Source organism: Haliotis cracherodii, unplaced genomic scaffold (genome assembly GCF_022045235.1).
Source record: "Haliotis cracherodii isolate W230 unplaced genomic scaffold, xgHalCrac1.p SCAF_9, whole genome shotgun sequence".
NCBI classification, from domain to species: Eukaryota; Metazoa; Mollusca; class Gastropoda; order Lepetellida; family Haliotidae; genus Haliotis; species Haliotis cracherodii.
The window spans coordinates 4,522,811-4,528,810 of NW_027266343.1; positions in this window are offsets into that span (position 1 = coordinate 4,522,811).

Consider the following 6,000-nt stretch of genomic DNA (forward strand, 5'->3'; position numbering starts at 1 on the left):
AAAAAGGAGTATCGTCTTGAAACTCGGTAGGCGGGTCGGACAGGTCCCCCCGACCACGTTGACGTTCAAATTGTAGATTTTTAGCTATTTTCTCCAGGCCTTAGGGGCGATCGTAGTGTCAAAAGCATGACTTGTCACCATGGGCAGGGGTGCCAAAATTTAAAAAAAGGAGTATCGTCTTGAAACTCGGTAGGCGGGTCGGACAGGTCCCCCCGACCACGTTGACGTTCAAATTGTAGATTTTTAGCTATTTTCTCCAGGCCTTAGGGGCGATCGTAGTGTCAAAAGCATGACTTGTCACCATGGGCAGGGGTGCCAAAATTTAAAAAAAGGAGTATCGTCTTGAAACTCGGTAGGCGGGTCGGACAGGTCCCCCCGACCACGTTGACGTTCAAATTGTAGATTTTTAGCTATTTTCTCCAGGCCTTAGGGGCGATCGTAGTGTCAAAAGCATGACTTGTCACCATGGGCAGGGGTGCCAAAATTTAAAAAAAGGAGTATCGTCTTGAAACTCGGTAGGCGGGTCGGACAGGTCCCCCCGACCACGTTGACGTTCAAATTGTAGATTTTTAGCTATTTTCTCCAGGCCTTAGGGGCGATCGTAGTGTCAAAAGCATGACTTGTCACCATGGGCAGGGGTGCCAAAATTTAAAAAAAGGAGTATCGTCTTGAAACTCGGTAGGCGGGTCGGACAGGTCCCCCCGACCACGTTGACGTTCAAATTGTAGATTTTTAGCTATTTTCTCCAGGCCTTAGGGGCGATCGTAGTGTCAAAAGCATGACTTGTCACCATGGGCAGGGGTGCCAAAATTTAAAAAAAGGAGTATCGTCTTGAAACTCGGTAGGCGGGTCGGACAGGTCCCCCCGACCACGTTGACGTTCAAATTGTAGATTTTTAGCTATTTTCTCCAGGCCTTAGGGGCGATCGTAGTGTCAAAAGCATGACTTGTCACCATGGGCAGGGGTGCCAAAATTTAAAAAAAGGAGTATCGTCTTGAAACTCGGTAGGCGGGTCGGACAGGTCCCCCCGACCACGTTGACGTTCAAATTGTAGATTTTTAGCTATTTTCTCCAGGCCTTAGGGGCGATCGTAGTGTCAAAAGCATGACTTGTCACCATGGGCAGGGGTGCCAAAATTTAAAAAAAGGAGTATCGTCTTGAAACTCGGTAGGCGGGTCGGACAGGTCCCCCCGACCACGTTGACGTTCAAATTGTAGATTTTTAGCTATTTTCTCCAGGCCTTAGGGGCGATCGTAGTGTCAAAAGCATGACTTGTCACCATGGGCAGGGGTGCCAAAATTTAAAAAAAGGAGTATCGTCTTGAAACTCGGTAGGCGGGTCGGACAGGTCCCCCCGACCACGTTGACGTTCAAATTGTAGATTTTTAGCTATTTTCTCCAGGCCTTAGGGGCGATCGTAGTGTCAAAAGCATGACTTGTCACCATGGGCAGGGGTGCCAAAATTTAAAAAAAGGAGTATCGTCTTGAAACTCGGTAGGCGGGTCGGACAGGTCCCCCCGACCACGTTGACGTTCAAATTGTAGATTTTTAGCTATTTTCTCCAGGCCTTAGGGGCGATCGTAGTGTCAAAAGCATGACTTGTCACCATGGGCAGGGGTGCCAAAATTTAAAAAAAGGAGTATCGTCTTGAAACTCGGTAGGCGGGTCGGACAGGTCCCCCCGACCACGTTGACGTTCAAATTGTAGATTTTTAGCTATTTTCTCCAGGCCTTAGGGGCGATCGTAGTGTCAAAAGCATGACTTGTCACCATGGGCAGGGGTGCCAAAATTTAAAAAAAGGAGTATCGTCTTGAAACTCGGTAGGCGGGTCGGACAGGTCCCCCCGACCACGTTGACGTTCAAATTGTAGATTTTTAGCTATTTTCTCCAGGCCTTAGGGGCGATCGTAGTGTCAAAAGCATGACTTGTCACCATGGGCAGGGGTGCCAAAATTTAAAAAAAGGAGTATCGTCTTGAAACTCGGTAGGCGGGTCGGACAGGTCCCCCCGACCACGTTGACGTTCAAATTGTAGATTTTTAGCTATTTTCTCCAGGCCTTAGGGGCGATCGTAGTGTCAAAAGCATGACTTGTCACCATGGGCAGGGGTGCCAAAATTTAAAAAAAGGAGTATCGTCTTGAAACTCGGTAGGCGGGTCGGACAGGTCCCCCCGACCACGTTGACGTTCAAATTGTAGATTTTTAGCTATTTTCTCCAGGCCTTAGGGGCGATCGTAGTGTCAAAAGCATGACTTGTCACCATGGGCAGGGGTGCCAAAATTTAAAAAAAGGAGTATCGTCTTGAAACTCGGTAGGCGGGTCGGACAGGTCCCCCCGACCACGTTGACGTTCAAATTGTAGATTTTTAGCTATTTTCTCCAGGCCTTAGGGGCGATCGTAGTGTCAAAAGCATGACTTGTCACCATGGGCAGGGGTGCCAAAATTTAAAAAAAGGAGTATCGTCTTGAAACTCGGTAGGCGGGTCGGACAGGTCCCCCCGACCACGTTGACGTTCAAATTGTAGATTTTTAGCTATTTTCTCCAGGCCTTAGGGGCGATCGTAGTGTCAAAAGCATGACTTGTCACCATGGGCAGGGGTGCCAAAATTTAAAAAAAGGAGTATCGTCTTGAAACTCGGTAGGCGGGTCGGACAGGTCCCCCCGACCACGTTGACGTTCAAATTGTAGATTTTTAGCTATTTTCTCCAGGCCTTAGGGGCGATCGTAGTGTCAAAAGCATGACTTGTCACCATGGGCAGGGGTGCCAAAATTTAAAAAAAGGAGTATCGTCTTGAAACTCGGTAGGCGGGTCGGACAGGTCCCCCCGACCACGTTGACGTTCAAATTGTAGATTTTTAGCTATTTTCTCCAGGCCTTAGGGGCGATCGTAGTGTCAAAAGCATGACTTGTCACCATGGGCAGGGGTGCCAAAATTTAAAAAAAGGAGTATCGTCTTGAAACTCGGTAGGCGGGTCGGACAGGTCCCCCCGACCACGTTGACGTTCAAATTGTAGATTTTTAGCTATTTTCTCCAGGCCTTAGGGGCGATCGTAGTGTCAAAAGCATGACTTGTCACCATGGGCAGGGGTGCCAAAATTTAAAAAAAGGAGTATCGTCTTGAAACTCGGTAGGCGGGTCGGACAGGTCCCCCCGACCACGTTGACGTTCAAATTGTAGATTTTTAGCTATTTTCTCCAGGCCTTAGGGGCGATCGTAGTGTCAAAAGCATGACTTGTCACCATGGGCAGGGGTGCCAAAATTTAAAAAAAGGAGTATCGTCTTGAAACTCGGTAGGCGGGTCGGACAGGTCCCCCCGACCACGTTGACGTTCAAATTGTAGATTTTTAGCTATTTTCTCCAGGCCTTAGGGGCGATCGTAGTGTCAAAAGCATGACTTGTCACCATGGGCAGGGGTGCCAAAATTTAAAAAAAGGAGTATCGTCTTGAAACTCGGTAGGCGGGTCGGACAGGTCCCCCCGACCACGTTGACGTTCAAATTGTAGATTTTTAGCTATTTTCTCCAGGCCTTAGGGGCGATCGTAGTGTCAAAAGCATGACTTGTCACCATGGGCAGGGGTGCCAAAATTTAAAAAAAGGAGTATCGTCTTGAAACTCGGTAGGCGGGTCGGACAGGTCCCCCCGACCACGTTGACGTTCAAATTGTAGATTTTTAGCTATTTTCTCCAGGCCTTAGGGGCGATCGTAGTGTCAAAAGCATGACTTGTCACCATGGGCAGGGGTGCCAAAATTTAAAAAAAGGAGTATCGTCTTGAAACTCGGTAGGCGGGTCGGACAGGTCCCCCCGACCACGTTGACGTTCAAATTGTAGATTTTTAGCTATTTTCTCCAGGCCTTAGGGGCGATCGTAGTGTCAAAAGCATGACTTGTCACCATGGGCAGGGGTGCCAAAATTTAAAAAAAGGAGTATCGTCTTGAAACTCGGTAGGCGGGTCGGACAGGTCCCCCCGACCACGTTGACGTTCAAATTGTAGATTTTTAGCTATTTTCTCCAGGCCTTAGGGGCGATCGTAGTGTCAAAAGCATGACTTGTCACCATGGGCAGGGGTGCCAAAATTTAAAAAAAGGAGTATCGTCTTGAAACTCGGTAGGCGGGTCGGACAGGTCCCCCCGACCACGTTGACGTTCAAATTGTAGATTTTTAGCTATTTTCTCCAGGCCTTAGGGGCGATCGTAGTGTCAAAAGCATGACTTGTCACCATGGGCAGGGGTGCCAAAATTTAAAAAAAGGAGTATCGTCTTGAAACTCGGTAGGCGGGTCGGACAGGTCCCCCCGACCACGTTGACGTTCAAATTGTAGATTTTTAGCTATTTTCTCCAGGCCTTAGGGGCGATCGTAGTGTCAAAAGCATGACTTGTCACCATGGGCAGGGGTGCCAAAATTTAAAAAAAGGAGTATCGTCTTGAAACTCGGTAGGCGGGTCGGACAGGTCCCCCCGACCACGTTGACGTTCAAATTGTAGATTTTTAGCTATTTTCTCCAGGCCTTAGGGGCGATCGTAGTGTCAAAAGCATGACTTGTCACCATGGGCAGGGGTGCCAAAATTTAAAAAAAGGAGTATCGTCTTGAAACTCGGTAGGCGGGTCGGACAGGTCCCCCCGACCACGTTGACGTTCAAATTGTAGATTTTTAGCTATTTTCTCCAGGCCTTAGGGGCGATCGTAGTGTCAAAAGCATGACTTGTCACCATGGGCAGGGGTGCCAAAATTTAAAAAAAGGAGTATCGTCTTGAAACTCGGTAGGCGGGTCGGACAGGTCCCCCCGACCACGTTGACGTTCAAATTGTAGATTTTTAGCTATTTTCTCCAGGCCTTAGGGGCGATCGTAGTGTCAAAAGCATGACTTGTCACCATGGGCAGGGGTGCCAAAATTTAAAAAAAGGAGTATCGTCTTGAAACTCGGTAGGCGGGTCGGACAGGTCCCCCCGACCACGTTGACGTTCAAATTGTAGATTTTTAGCTATTTTCTCCAGGCCTTAGGGGCGATCGTAGTGTCAAAAGCATGACTTGTCACCATGGGCAGGGGTGCCAAAATTTAAAAAAAGGAGTATCGTCTTGAAACTCGGTAGGCGGGTCGGACAGGTCCCCCCGACCACGTTGACGTTCAAATTGTAGATTTTTAGCTATTTTCTCCAGGCCTTAGGGGCGATCGTAGTGTCAAAAGCATGACTTGTCACCATGGGCAGGGGTGCCAAAATTTAAAAAAAGGAGTATCGTCTTGAAACTCGGTAGGCGGGTCGGACAGGTCCCCCCGACCACGTTGACGTTCAAATTGTAGATTTTTAGCTATTTTCTCCAGGCCTTAGGGGCGATCGTAGTGTCAAAAGCATGACTTGTCACCATGGGCAGGGGTGCCAAAATTTAAAAAAAGGAGTATCGTCTTGAAACTCGGTAGGCGGGTCGGACAGGTCCCCCCGACCACGTTGACGTTCAAATTGTAGATTTTTAGCTATTTTCTCCAGGCCTTAGGGGCGATCGTAGTGTCAAAAGCATGACTTGTCACCATGGGCAGGGGTGCCAAAATTTAAAAAAAGGAGTATCGTCTTGAAACTCGGTAGGCGGGTCGGACAGGTCCCCCCGACCACGTTGACGTTCAAATTGTAGATTTTTAGCTATTTTCTCCAGGCCTTAGGGGCGATCGTAGTGTCAAAAGCATGACTTGTCACCATGGGCAGGGGTGCCAAAATTTAAAAAAAGGAGTATCGTCTTGAAACTCGGTAGGCGGGTCGGACAGGTCCCCCCGACCACGTTGACGTTCAAATTGTAGATTTTTAGCTATTTTCTCCAGGCCTTAGGGGCGATCGTAGTGTCAAAAGCATGACTTGTCACCATGGGCAGGGGTGCCAAAATTTAAAAAAAGGAGTATCGTCTTGAAACTCGGTAGGCGGGTCGGACAGGTCCCCCCGACCACGTTGACGTTCAAATTGTAGATTTTTAGCTATTTTCTCCAGGCCTTAGGGGCGATCGTAGTGTCAAAAGCATGACT